A 15,544-nucleotide genomic window follows, 5' to 3' on the forward strand; every position below is an offset into this window, starting at 1 on the left:
ACTGTCACGGTTAGGATGGTTCTGAATTGGGATGCCAACAATCCACTAAGGACTTTAATGTCATAACTTAGCTGGATGTCTTGGCCTACTTTTGATATCTGTTGATATGATTGAGCTAATATTGATACTAGATTTCCTTGTGCTATAGTTTACTAAATGGAGCTTAAAATGTGGAAAACATATAAAGATGTTTAGGTTTTTAAACTTTTCACAGGAAACAGAGGTGGAAACAAATGTCTCAGTGTAAAAGATGGCTCTTTGAAAAGACTGCCTGTTTGTTGAGGGTCGCCAGAAGTATACCTTTTTTTTTTGTTTTCAGCCCATAAGAAGTTTATTGTGTCTTCAAGACACTACAATGTAGCCTCCTCTTTCAGGCAGGGAGCCATTCTTTAGATGAGTTGCTCTTTTGTTATTTTTATAGGCAGCTGGATTCTTCCTCTTGGATTTCTCAAATCCCTGGGTCCCCGAGGTGTGGACTAGATAAATGGTACAAATGGCTGGTGGTACACAGAGGATGGACCCCCGAATGCTGCACAGCAGGTTGGGGATGCCCTTGCTGAAGCACGCTGTTCTGAAGGCGACAAGCTGTAAATGGTCACATGCCTTGTCAGGGCCAATTTCCCAATGCCATAGCCCATGGTAGTGGTGGTGCCTCCACAGTTGTGGGATCCACTGGCCTTTGTCTGCCGCTTCTGGTAGGATCCCAGAGTAGTGCATCTTGAAGCTGGTCAGTCTCAGAGAGGAGTCAAGAATGCCAAAGACTAGGAAGTTTCCAACCAGAGGAAAGTAGTATTAGGAGGTAGGCGGAGCAAACAGTTACAGCCAAGGCCTGGAGGTATTGACAGGTGTGTGTTCAGGGCATGGCAGCTGCCCTGTAGGGGGCTGGAGCATAGTGTGTGAAGAAGAAGTAGGAGAAGAGGCCTTAAAGGTAATATTAGGCTGGATTGTGAGGCACTGAGTCCCAGGCACACTTTTTAAAAAAATACATGTTTTTATTGATTTCAGAGAGAGGAAGGGAGAGGGAGAGAGAGATAGAAACATCAATGATGAGAGAGAATCATTGATCGGCTGCCTCCTGCACGACCCCTGCTGGGGATCGAGCCCACAACCTGGTCATGTGCCCTGACCGGGAATCGAACCCTGACTGCCTGGTCCATAGGTTGAAACTCAACCACTGAACCAACACTGGCCAGGCCCAGGCACACTTTTGATGGTGATACACACTATTTTCGTCCAGCAGGGGGGATTGCTTTTATATCATCTTATCCAGTAGGGACCAAAGTCAGGACCTTTGGGGAACATTTCACATAGTTATCGTGCCCGTTTTCCCATACTTTATGTTGTTAGAGCAACACATAGATTGTCCAAGTGATTGTGCGGCTCTAAACTCCATAATATAATGCTTTAGCACTTTACATTTTTTCCTGTAGCTCTTTTCTCTATGAAATCTCATTTTTTATTCTCGTAATCAGAATGGATGGAATATTGATCATGGAAGCAATAACAGTTATCACTTATTGAGTTCCTAATATGTGCCTGGCACTCTGCCCATGTTCCATAAACAGTATCACTTTGACTTCTTATAGTTGTGCAAAGTAGTCGTCACTTCTTCTGTTTTGCGGATGAGGAAACCAAGGCTGAGAAAGGTTAAGTAACTTACTTGCAACTCATAGAGCCTCCTAGGGATGGAGTTGGGTTTAGAAACCACATTTGCCTAACTAACGAGCCCATTTTCTTTCCACCGAGCTGTGCTGCTGCCCCCATCTTCCTGATGGGGGACTTCAGGTCCAGAGAGGGTACCTTGCCCAAGGTCACACTTGGAATAGTAACACAGCAACTTGTCCAGGTTACTGTGAATCTGGTTGCCAGATTTCCCTAGAATAACAGTATAGTGAGTCAATGGCCCGCTGGTCCCTCTGGAATATTACAATATTTTTTCTTCTTCCTTCATTCCAAGGATCTACAGTCTTCCTCCCTCAATAGGTAGGACTCAGAGATCCTAATGATGGCAGCTTAGTCAGTATAGCCTCTTCTCATATTTACAATTGAATTCTCTCATACTTGCTGTGTAAATTTGCAGAAACAGGTGGTTTATAAAGGGCACTCTGACAAGGCAGTAACTCCAGCCTGATTTGAGAAAGCTGCTGTAATTAGTTATAGGTTGGCATTAGCTAAAATGGAATGTAATCCATCATGCCTATTAGGTGTGGTGGGGGAGATTTGCACCCTGAAGAATCAGCAAGAAAGACACATTAAATATAGAAGAGCCGAGTATTTTCCCAGGCAGCTGGATATGCAGAGCAGGGCTGCATGTTCATAACACACAGCTTTTCTGTAATGGTACGGAGGAAATAGTAAGACTGGGGAAGAGAAAGCACTTGGAAGCTTTAAAAATAAATTGAGTTGGTTACGGAGTGCCCCTTATAAAAATCAAGCAGTAAAATGTGAGAGTGGAAAATGGGATAAGTGACTCCTCAGGTAAGATGGAGTTTTATTCAAGCACAGGCATCTTAATACTTCTGGACTATCCTAGTAGCTCAATGTCTTTCAGAGCATCTGGGAACTTTGACTGTTTTTAGTCTCTTAAGGTGCTGCACGTAAGATGCTCTAGATCACAATTACTTTTTAGTTTGTTTTTCCAGTTTTGTTTCTCAGTGTCAAAGGAAACCTTTATTAATAGCCTGATTTTAAGAGGCACTAGGGCTTATGCAGTATATGGCTCTGTTCACTTGGTATTTTGGGGAATGTGTCCTTAAAGACAGCACTGTTGTGGCTGGCGACACAGATGTCAGAATCAACCCGATATTTAAGAAACTAAATGAATAGACTGTAATACTGGATTTGTTTGTGTATATACCAGCTGGGGAAACAAATCTCAGCTCATGGTGATAACAAAAAATTCACAGATTTTTTTTTTTACTTAAAATAATTTTTAATTTTTCAATTATAATTGACATACAGATTTATATTAGTTTCAGGTGTACAACCCAGTGATTAAACATGATGTAACTTACTAAGTGTTCATGCTGATAAATCTAGTAGTACCCCCCTGACACCATACATAACTATTCATTATTAATGACTATATTCCCTGTGCTGTGCTTCACATCCCCGTAACTATTCTGTAGCTACCAATTTGTACTTCATAGCATTGTAATACTGGTTTGGTGGTGATGAACTTCTTTAGCTTTTTCTTATCTGGGAGGCTCTTTATCTGTCCTTTGATTCCAAATGCTAGCTTTGCTGGGTAGAGTAATATTGGTTGTAGGTCTTTGCTTTCCATCACTTTGAATATTTCATTCCAATCTCTTCTGGCCTGCAAAGTTTCTGTTGAGAAATCAGCTCACAGTTTTATGGGACCTCCTTTGTAGAAAACTAACTGCTGTTCTCTTGTTGCTTTCAAGAGTATTCCCTCTTTGCCTTTAACCTTTGGCATTTTAATTATGATGTGTCTTGGTGTGGGCCTCATTGGGTTCATCTTGTTGGGATTCTCTGTACTTCCTGGATTTGTATGTCTCTTTCCTCCACCAGGTTAGGGAAGTTTTCTGTCATTATTTTTTCACATAGGTTTTCAAATCCTTGCTCTATCTCTTCCCCTTCAGGTATCTGCATGATGTGAATGTTGGTAGGCTTGAAGTTGTCTCAGAGGCTCCTTATACTATCTTCATTTTTTTGGATTCTTTTTTATTTTTGCTGTCCTGATTGTTTTTTGCTTTCTTATCTTCAAAATCTCTGACTTGATCCTCTGCTTCATCTACTGCACTGTGGATTCCCTATAATGTGTTCTTCAGTTTTGACTGGCTCCTTTTTATGTTTTCTAGTTTCATTTTTGTTTCCTCTCTTTTTGTTGATGTTCTCACTGTGTTCATCTACTCTTCCCCTAAGTTCATTGATCATCCTTATAACCAGTGTTTTGAACTGTGCATCTGATAGATTGCTTATCTCCATTTTGTGTAGTTTTTTATGGAGTTTTTTTCTTTTTCTTCATTTGGGACATGTTTCTTAGTCTGCTCATTTTGGCAGCCTCCCTGTGTTTGTTTCTATGTATTAGGTAGAACTGCTACATCCCAGGCTTGGTAGAGTGACCTTATGTAGTAGGTTTCTGTAGGGGCCAGTGACACATTCTCCCTGATCACCCGAGCTGTGTACTCCAGGTGCTCCCCCCCCCACCCCGATGTGGGCTGTGTACACCCTTCTGTTGTAGTTGAGCCTGGATTACTGTTGGCTTGTCAATGGGAGGGATTTACCCTCAGGCCAATAGGCTGAAAGGACTGGCAGTGACCACTGTGGAGGATCAGCTTTGCAGGGGCCTACCCCACAGAGCAGGATTTACTTCCTTGTGGCTCTGGTGCCCACTGAATCTGCCCCTTGAGTGTATCACTTGTGGAGATGGCTCAGGAGGTGCAAGCCAAGGTTAGCCACCATCTATGTTCTGCGTGGAACCACTGGGCTTGACCTATAAAGCAATCTGCAGGTGGCTGCTACTTGTGCTGGGCTTAGAGGTGCCCAGGAGGTCAAGCTGCAAACCAAGGCTGGCTGCTGTTAATGTGGGGCCTGGGGCCACTTAGCAAGAGGTATGGGGGCACACTGAGGTCAGATGCTGCCTGCTTGAGAGATTTTAGGAAAGTCTGAAGCACAAGCCAAGATAGGCCATTCCTGTGGAAGTTACTAAAAACAACTTGGGTGGGCCTATGAGTCGGGTAGGGCAGGGTCTCAATCACCCAGGCAGGGCTAACAGTGTTAGCCAGGTTGATGGAGACTTTGATATGATGCCCACCTGCTGTCCCTGTTGGGGGAGGGCTCAGAAAATGAACAATGGTCTCTGCCAACACTTCTGTTTGGGAGAAAGCGCCCCAGCTCTCTCCCAGACATATTAGTTCCTCCTTGTACATCCCTGGTGCTTTTCTAGCTCCTGGGGCTAGAGCTCAGAGCAAGTGAGTCTGAATAAGTCTGTGGGTGGGCCCTTTAAAATGAATGCCTGGGACTCTAGAAGCCCTCCATCTCACTCAGCCACAATACCTGTTGGTTTATGGAGATTTCTTTTCCTAGCACTGAGACCCTGGGCTGTGGGGTCTGGTGTGGGGTTGGGACCTCTCACTCCTCAGGGGGGATCTCTACAGCCCAGATATCCCTCTCTATATTTAACCACCACACATGTATGTGAGACCAGCCTGTTCCTTGTCTCCCCCCTCATACCAGTCTTTATGTGGCTTCTTTGTTATATCCTTAGTTGTAGGACTTCTGATCAGCTAGATTTCAGGTGGTTCTGAATGATGGTTGTTTTATAGTTTAGTTGTAATTTTTTGTTGTTGTTAATCCCCACCCAAGGATATTTTTTCCATTGATTTTTTATTGAGAGTGGATAGGAGGAAGGGAGGGAAAGAGAGGGGAAGGGGGGAGAGAGGAAGAGAGAGAGAAAGAGAGAGACACAACTGGGCTGGGGATCAAGCCTGCAACTCTTCATAGTTTGGGCCGACATTTTAACCTTTGAGCATCACCAGCCAGGGCTAATTATAATTTTGATGTGGCTGTGGGAGGATGTGAGTTCCACATTTACCTACCCTGCCATCTTGACTGGAACCCCCACAGATTAGTTTCAGTGTCTGTTCCTGTTCACAAAATTAGTATTTGGTGTCTTTTACCTTTATTTTTGCTTCATAAACACATTAGAAATTTGTTCAAAATCTCGCCCACAGCACAGGTCAGCATCTCTAGGAGGCCTCAGCTTTGGAGAATGTGACCCTTGTGTGGAGCAAGAAACACAAAGGTTGGCCCCAATTCACTTTCTTTTGCCCCTGATGGGCTTGCCATGACCACAGGGTCACTTACAGGGGATGTGAAAATGCCACTGCTCTGCCCAACTCTGTTAGAAAAACAACCTAAGATATATGACAGTAACACCATTTTTGTATGAAAAGAAAAAAGTAAAAAGAAAGAGCTACCTAGTTTCTATTTTTGGTTGGACACCTTGCTACACTTATTCTGCATCTCCTCTGGTTGTAGATAAAACCTAAGGAGACACTTTGACCATCTCTCATTTTCATCGTACTAAGCATATCAGTCTCCGAGGCGTGAGAGAGACACACACAACTGGTTGGACAGCACTGCCGTGGCAGTGAGTGAAATTTACTTGCTTTATTGAGTGTTGTTAAGTCTACCCTCAAGCAGGCAGCACAGCATAAAGCATAGCTTTCATTTTATTTTGTTTTTCTTCTAGAGTCAGAATATGATTTCCTTTGTTGTCCCTTACAGGGTACTGCCACCCTGCTGAGCTTCACATATGAAACAAATATTTGTGTAAAGTGCTTATAGGTCTTCTGTTCTCACAGAATCTAATTCCAAGTTCAGGTTCCCAAAATCCATCATTATGATCATTTACTATGTCTTGGGCAACACTTTCAAATGTATTACTTCTAAATATTTATCCCACTATCAGGAGATGGATTTCCCAGGTGATGGCTGATTACAATGGAGCTGGCTTGTGTTATTGTGCTTTGCTTATTTTAGGTCCATCTGAATTTTTAAACAGTTCTCAGCCTGTCTTGCAATAATAAAGCTATTATTACTTTTCACACCTTTCCCCCATTTATTTAATTTTATTCTCAACATCCCTATGTGGATGTTGAGAATTTTATGACAAAAGGAGACAGAGGTCAGAAGCCATCGACTTGTTCAAAGTTTTATTGCTGCTGGGACTAAAGATCAGATTTTTTGACTCCTTGATTGGTTTTCTAATTCTCATCTGATTGGTTCCTGAGCTGTTACTGTGAATGACATGAATTTTATTTTTTTTACATCTTCTTTCAAACCACCTCCTCCCCAACCTACACACCAAACATAGGCACACATGTTTGCACAGGCATGTGTCCATACATATGGATCCCCCTCTCCCCTACACACTTCCTTAGACCATGAAAATTTTAGCTCCTTACTCTGTCCCCAAGCAGTCTTTGTTTGAGAACTAAGTGGAAATGAAGGTAGTTGGAGCAAAGGGAACAGTTCTGGTGTGTGTGTGGGGGTGGGGGTGTAAAAAACTCAGAAGTTTCCCAGGAAGTTTTGCCTGAGTCACTAAAATGCTGGTTCCATTTCTGCTTCCCTTTGACAATATAGATGGAATTTGGGAATTTGAGCATAATTAGAGAGAAGAAGAACCTGGTTTCAGATTATGTTATTCCTAATTGAAATAGTATTTACAATGAGCAAACCGAGGGATTTTTATATTGAGAAAGTTTCCCCAATATTGATGACATGACTCACTTGGGACAGCCACCACAGTCACTCCTAGTCAATCATTAAGAAAGCCAAACTCTGGCTTTTAACTTTTCATGCTGGTGATTCTTTTCATATAGCCACGGTGTGATAAAGGGTGATTCATCTCTTCTCTGACTCATTCATGGACTGTGGAGCCCCTTGTAATAGATGTTCCTGCAGCGATCATATTGTTAATGCTCAGCTTTCTTTTTTGGCAGTCAGTTCCCTGGCATATCAGTCCAACATGGTCGATGTGTAGAATAAGCCATGGGTTGGACTCCCTGCCTGTTTCCATCTGGCCTAAATATGCTGAAAGTGCTGTCTACCTGGGCTAGGAAAAATCTGGAGTGGCCTTATCTGAGTGACATCAGCACATGCTACTCCATTCACGAAAAGGATTTGTGCCAGGAGGCCAAAGGCTTACTGAAAGAAAGGGACCTAAGAGTCCCAATTATGGGATGGTCGCGAAACCGGCTCCCCAGATACCTAATAAACATTTAAAAAGCTGTCATAATGGAAAATGCATAGGTTCTGGAGCCAGAGCACCAGGGTAACATCTGTAAGTAGCCTCTGTATCTTTCTAGGTAAAAAGTAGGTAGCAATATATGTATCGCCTAACATATTGTGATGCCTGTTCTCGTAGTTTCTTGTCTTGTTGCTTCTCAATATAAATTGGGTTCCACCTCTTTATGGGGAGCCTAAAATCAGAGTAGAGAACTGGATGGACTCATTCCCTGCTTATTACTGTTTATACCTTTCTCCTCACCAGAGAATTCAGCTGCAACACACAGAATCTCTTTCAGCCTTGGGTTATATCATAAAACAGTGCACCTTGTTCATTTTTCCCTGGGCTGACCCACGTGTTTGTTTGCACATGCCAGTTCTGTATCATCTCTCGTTCATATTTTTGTAACATTCCAGTTTCTTAGTTTACAAGACCTTTACTCCAGGAAACTTCCAGGCTGCCTGCTTCCTGGGAGCGCGTTAGAGGGTAGGGACCTTGGGCTTTCAACAACATGCTTCCTGTAAGTCTCATGTTAGAGTGAGTGAGTTCTGGAAAGATGGCTCGAGGCAGCAAGGCCTGTGGCCAGTGGGTAGATTCCTCTGAGCACCCATCACAGAAGATGCCCTTCTCCGACCTGCAGGTCCACCTGGTTCTCTCCATTACCGCTGCTTTGGCGGCCGTGACCTGAATCTGGGGACCGGGTTTACATCTGAGTCACATACTTCGTCCAGCTTCCAGTTTCATGTCGTACACATTTAGTAATTATTTCAGACGTAGCCTGGACTAAAGCTTGCCAACCATGAAGGAAGCCATTTCAAGAGCAAATGAGATGAAAGAGGTGGACAGAGCATAGTTAATTCAAATTCCTGAAATAGTTTAGCATTTTGTGATATGTTAATAATGTTGCCAAAGTATAAATGTTTTTATTTTTTAATAAATATTATGCCAGAATCTCTTGGTGTTACTTTGTCAGAAGCTAAAGGTAGTACAGTAAATATAATGACTCTTTATTATATTCTTTAATTTGGATTTCACTAATTAATATTTCCTCTTGTACGGGCTGGGGGTATTTGATCATCTCATCTGTCTAGTCATTGACTGGCTGCCAAGTTATACAGGCAGAGGGGTGAACCTTAAGAGTTCAGGCTTAAAAATAAAAGCAAGAATAATAATAGTTAAAAAAAAAAAATTCCAGCAGCGACATCATGGCCACACATAGTGAGAGACAGATTTCATAGATTTCCCTGAAGTGAGTTACTAAATAAACAATGACGATAACCTTCAAGGGGAGAAAATCAGTACCTAGAGTTACTATGATTATATTATCTATAATGTCCAGTTTTCAGCAAAACATAACAAGGCATACAAAGAAATAGCGCTCCATATTCAGGAAAAAAATCAGTCACTGAAACTGACTCTCAGTGTTCTCAGATATTGGGTTTAGCAGACCAAGACTCGAAGAAGTCACATACATGTTCAGAGAACTAAATGGAACTATGTCTAAAGAACTAAAGGGGGGTATGACAGCAACGACTCAATAAATAAAGAACTGGGAATAATAAAACAGAATTATTATGTTTTGTTTTGTCTTGCCAGCCCAAGTGTAGATGGATTTTAACATGCTTTTGTAATAGATAAAGTTAAAGGCTGTTTTGTGAAAGCTTACAGTTATTTATCAAATTAAATCTTTTCTTCAGCTGCACATGTCCACCTCAAATGTATGCTCCCCATTGAGCCCCCTCTGCTCGCTTCTTTCTTGTGGCCTCTGGAGGTTGTGAGTATGTTGCTTTCAGATCCAAGGTTTTTCCATTATGAGCTTTTAGACTTTGAGCATTTCTCTTCCAAACTGTTTTCAGAAACCAGCCAGAGTGGGACTGGGTCTGACTTGGATACCAGACTGGGTCTGGGAAAGGTTGATAAAACAATAAAATTAAAATGCTGAAGTTGAAAAGTACAATAACAAATCAAAACTCACTGGAGGGGCTAAACAACAGATTTAAAATGACAGGAAAAGAAATACAATTTGAAGATAGATCAATAGAAATGATCTGATCTAAAGAACAGGGAGAAAAACGTTTGAAGAGAAATGGACAGAGCAAAAGACAAAGTGAAAAATTTGAAAGCTGCAGGAGGAAATGACTAATGAGCTTATTGATAAGATTAAGGCTGACTTCTCTTCTGAAACTAGGCGGCAAGAAAAGAATGGAATGACCTATTTAAAGTGCTAAAGTTGAAAACAAAAACAAAATTCTATTCAGCCAAATTCAACCAAGAATTCTATATCCACCAAAAATGTCCTTCATAGCTGAAAGTAAAATAAAGACATTTCCAACAAACAAAGACTCGGGTAATGGGTTGCTAGCAGACATTCTTTATTATTATTTTTTCAAAATATATCCTTATTGATTTCAGAGAAAGCAAGGGAGAGAGAGGGAGAGAAACATCAGTGATGAGAGTCATCATTGATCGGCTGCTTCCCGCATGCCCCCAACTGGGGATCGAGCCTGAAACCTGGGCCTGTGCCCCGACCCAGAATCGAACCGCAACCTCCCAGATCTTAGGTCGACGCCCAACCGCTGAGCCATGCCTGGTGGGGCCTGGCAGAGGTTCTTTAGAAGACATACTAAATGAAGTCCTTTAGAATGAAAGGAAATGGCATTAGAGTTAACTTGAATCCCCAGGAGGAAATGAAGAGCGTCAGAAATGGTAAATATGTGGGTTAGTAAAAAAAACCTTTTAACTATATCTTTCTGTAATTTTGGTTCTAACTTCCTTATAAAACATAAGGTAGTATAAATCAATAATTATAATAATGTGGAGTATATAATGTATGTAGATATGAAATCTATGACAATAATAGTACAAATTCTTTTAGAAATAGAGGAGGGAACACATTGAAACTCTATGAGACTAGCTGTACTCTGATAACAAAGACAGACAAAAATATAAGAGCACAATATACCAGTGTCTCTTATCAATGCTGACACAAAACTTCTTAACAAAATATTAGCAAACCGAATCATTCACTATGACCAAAAGGGATTTTTTTTCCCCAGGGATGGGTGGTTGCTTTAACATCCCCAAATGAGTTAGTATAAGGCATCATATTACTAGAATAAAGGAAATGGCCACATGATCATTCTGACAGATGCAAAAAGCACTCAATAAAATCCAACACCCAGGCATGATATCAACTCTCAACAACTATAAATAGAAAGGAATTCCCTCAACCCAATAAAGGGCATCTGTGGAACACCCACACCTAACCTCCTAATAGTGAAGAACTGCATGCTTTATCCCTAAGATTTGAGGGAGGGAGGGAGGAAAGGAAGGAGGGAAGGAGTTAAAGGCATTCAGATTGGAGAGTAGGAAGTAAAGCTATCTTTATTAACAGATGAGATGATTCTGTGTGTCGTGTATCTCAGGGATTCTACAAGTGACCTGAAATGGTTAATATGAAAATGATAAAATATGATGTTTTCACTCAAAAATAGCTGCAAAGGCTGACATGAATAAATATGCACAGTATTCTCATAATAAAAGAAAACAGGTTTTAAAATGATATGTTTGCTATAATTAAATTGTGTAAAATTATGTATCCTGAGCCTACCCTGGAATGGAATGTTAAACTCTACGGTTGATGAAATTGTAGTTGGCTTTTTTACTTTTTTAAAAAATTTTATTACTCTTGCCATAAAATAAATATGGAGAAATAATTACAAAAGGTATTGGAGACATTTAAATTTGAATAGAGAAGGGATGAGTAGATGGATAGGAGTTTTGTTTTATAGGCTCGATTAACATTGGTTAGTTAAGATACGGGGTTGAAAGAGGGAAAAAGTCTTTGTTGGCATGAATGTCTGTCTGTCTGTCTCGGAATAGGGCGATTCCATTAATAGAAAAAGAGTATAGATACAAAGAGAGTAAGTCTAGGGGCCGCAAGCAAGGAAAGTGATCTCTGGTTTTGTTGTTGTTGAGCATGCACCCGAAATAAAGGTATTGAAGTGATGTTGTTTCCCTTTTAGATGTGTTGAGTTTGGCGTGCCAGTGCGATTTCCAGGTGGAGATCGCCAAAGGTCAGAGTAAAAGTAGTTAAGCACGTAGAAGTTTGGAGAGAAGTTGGACTGAAAGGAGAAATAAGGGAGTCATACACTCACAGCAGGTGCTAGAGAATCAGGAAAAGTCATTGAACTTGCTGATTAGGCGCCTGGCTCGTGAGAGAGCAGATGAAGTTGTTGGTGGGTGCCAGGGTCAAAGGCTAAAGTAGACGGGACGCAGGCAGCCAGGTTAACTGTCCTTTGGAGACACTTGGCAGTGCATGGAAGGAGAGAGATGCGACAAAGCTCATGTTGGTAGCAAGACTATAGAAACAGTTTGTTATAGAGTGTTGTTGTTTTTGTTTTCAAGATTTTAGGCTGAAATTTCCTGTTGCCTGAAGAACCACCGAGACTCATTACTGCTGCCGGTGCTCCGCAGCCCTCCCTGACTGCCATGCGCACTTGCCTGGCAGAGACAGACCTCTGCCAACGAAGCGAACAAAATTTCATTGTGTCTGTAACTGAAATGATCGTGGCCCTGATGATAATTTTCTACTGCAGTGAGAAAAGAATTTTTTAAATCAATTTCTCATTTACTGCCTCTTACAATGACTGTCTACATCAGAAAACAAACTAGGTTGCCAATTTCGACAGCTTCTTTGTTAAAAGCTGGCTTTATCTTTTCTTTTCTCCCAGTGTCTAACTAAGCCTCTTTAAAAGTTACTTTAGGACACCTGAAAATTATAAAAGCGATGGAGAGTTTTCCAGATGAGGACTGACAAAAAGATTAAAACTCCTTAGTCTGAAATTACAAAGAAGGAGCGGGACAGAACTGCTGTCTAAATTGACAAAAGCCACGAGGAAACGCAATCTGGTCTGTGAGTCCCAGACACCAACAATGGGAGGTGGCCTTCTGTATCATAATGTCTACCTCACTGGGGTGTTGCTAACATTAGGAGGTCCTGTATATAAAAATACCTCAAAAATCTATCAAGTGCTATTCAAACGCATAGTGTTATTATTAGAACTTAGTGGGTGGTGTTTTGGGAAAAATAGTAAGAAAAACACTGCTTTATATTTGGGTAGGGAGCATGAGCCAACAGAGTGTAGATGGTATGCCTACATACGATCATAGGCGTTTGCACGAGTGGATTTTTAAGGACCAGTAGGGTCCTTTCTGTGCCTTCCCTTGACCCTAAAGGAGAGCTACCCCGTGCCTCTTGTCACATCTCCTTGTTAAAGACTCAATGATGGATTCGATGGATACTAAACCCTCTGTTTCTCTCAGTGTATAGCATTTTTAAGCTCCTTTAAGTTCTAAAATAACATATACTAGAAAATAAATACAAAAGCATATAAATATTTAACAACTCACTCTTCAGAAGAAAAAATGTCCTGATTTATGGAGTTTACTAATTTCCATGTATAAACACTTCCACCAGGCCACCAGCACGAGGTGCTGAGTGTCGTCTGGGAAGAGATGCACAGTAGCACAGCAGTTGTGTAATATTTTTACCATCCCGACACAATAGAAGTAATAACCGTAACAGCATGGAGTAAAATAGAAAGCAACGTGTTTTGAATATTTATTACTTTCATCTTAATAGAATTTATTTAATTTTAAGTTTAGGTAATTTTATTTGAATAATAGCTGCGTTTCACAAGCAGCTCTCAAAATACCTGACGATTTAACAATTGCTTACTTGAGCTGGTGTGAGCTGGTTTAAGTACTCCATGCTCTGACTCACGTATGGGTCACAGAAGAACTAATAATGGAGATCGGAAAATATATAGGCCTATAAGACAATGAAAATACTCATATCAAAACGTGTAGGACAAAGCTAAGAGATTACTTAGATGGCAATTTAAAATATTAAATGCTTCTCTTAGTAAAGAAAAACAATTAAAAAATGAGATAAGCACTTAATTTAACATAGTAAAAAGCTGAATAAATCTTTAAACAGCAGCTGGAAGATAATAAAGATGAAAGCAAAAGTATTAAAAAATACAAAGGCAAGATCATCCACGTCAAAAGTTGGTTCTTTGAAGAGACTCCCCGAACTGACAAAACTTGGCTGAGATTAATCCAGAAAATAAGAGAAGGCACAGACAAAAGCAAAAATCAGGCAAGTCTACAGATATAATAGGGATTTAGAGAGGAAATTAAGGGCTTATAACTGTGTGTTTGAAAGATTGGTCAAGTAGGAGTAAAGGTATGAAGGAGCTGGCTGGGCTTTGTGGCCGGAGATGAGTAGGACAGTACAGCCCTGCAAAGTGACAGATCCTTAGATATGGCCCTGGATTGCATTCTGGGCCAAAGAGGGGATAAAGAGGCCAAGAGGAAGACCAAGGCAGGTGGCACGGAGCTGATTTCATTTAAGAGGGCGCAGGGGACGTGACCAGAGCTCAGCTAGGGAGTTACTCTGCTTGTACTGTGTTGTTTCAACTTTTCCCTGAACAGCTCACTCTTTTCATGGACAATAATTAGCCCACAGTTACATAATGCTTTGATACGTCAATAAAATTACACCATTAAAGAAAAAGCATAATCTATTAGATTTTATCCCATTACTAGCATGTTTTTCTATGCCTGAGGAAAGCTTATCCCATTAACCCTTAGAACCGTGACCAGCAGAATATCTGGAAAGAAACTGCTTCTGCCAGGCAGCTTAAACCACCAAGTTACTAGCAGATGTCCCAGCAGCCCTGCCCTGTTATGTAAATTACATGCATAGCTGGTTCGAATGCCCGTAAAGCATCGAGAACATTCTCTTAGACATACACTATCTCCATTTCACTTTTTCCACTGGATCCCGTGCTTCACAAATCCTATCTGTATTTTCCACTGTGTGTTTTTCCAGTTCTCCCTGCTGCACACAGGCGCCTCCCCCTTTTGCGCATTGCACCTTCACATAGGGGGCCTCCCCTTCATAGGGGTTTTGTACCCTGGACCCCCGAGGGTGCTGTTTGAGTCTGCATAGATTCTCACTGCGTGTTTAGGCTGAGGCTGTCTGGAGAAACTCCCCAACCCCTTTCATTAAAAATGGTTCTTTACCCATTTAATCTATTGATGTCCTTGATAGCACTTTACACATTCAGATATTATCTTGTGAAACTTTTTTCTTTAGCTTATTTTTTTCTCTCTACCACTAGAAGGTCAGTTCCATGAAGGCAGAACTCGTCTCATTTGCACAGTGCTGCACAGTGCCTGGCAAATGGGAGCCACTCAAAAAGTAGGTCTCTCAAACTAGCGTTTATCAGCTGTTCTGCATCCTTACTGAAATGATAAAAGTACCCGCTCTGTGGAGTTGTCGTGAGGATAAATGAGATGATGCACGTGAAGCACTTAGCATGGTATTTGGCACGCTGGTTATTAGTCTTCATCAGTGGCCATGTACGAGGAACTGGACACATCCTGGGGCCCTAGTTCAGCGCCTGCCCTGTAGAGGAATGGACTGGGAAGTGAGGAAATGGGCCGTCAGCTTCCCACACCCTCCCCCTGCTGAGCAGTAGGTGGGGCTCCCGAGGAGGACCCACCCCCCCCCCGCTTACACATCTGTTTTTGTTCCTGTGCCCCTGTGTCTGTATGGCGTGATCATCTTTTCCTCACTGACTTCCATTTGCAGAATACTGTGATTAAAGCAGGCTTCACACGGTTGGTTGGTTCACCATTCTTCCTTTTAAAAATCCTCCCTGTATACACCCTGTGCCCAGCCAGTTGATTCATAGCACCTTCATATAATGTTATCTC

General features: G+C 41.4%; 1 protein-coding gene and 1 pseudogene across 2 annotated transcripts in view; one reads left to right on the forward strand and one right to left on the reverse strand.

Moving 5' to 3' along the window:
* The window catches only part of KCNH1 (potassium voltage-gated channel subfamily H member 1), a 264,872-nt gene that overhangs the window by 79,752 nt on the left and 169,576 nt on the right, over positions 1–15,544 (forward strand). The gene's annotated exons all lie outside the window — the stretch shown is intronic.
* On the reverse strand, positions 343–638 carry LOC148090928 (cytochrome b-c1 complex subunit 8 pseudogene; annotated as a pseudogene).

The sequence above is a fragment of the Miniopterus natalensis genome, chromosome 19, assembly GCF_054644295.1.
Source record: "Miniopterus natalensis isolate mMinNat1 chromosome 19, mMinNat1.hap1, whole genome shotgun sequence".
In the NCBI taxonomy this organism is placed as follows: domain Eukaryota; kingdom Metazoa; phylum Chordata; class Mammalia; order Chiroptera; family Miniopteridae; genus Miniopterus; species Miniopterus natalensis.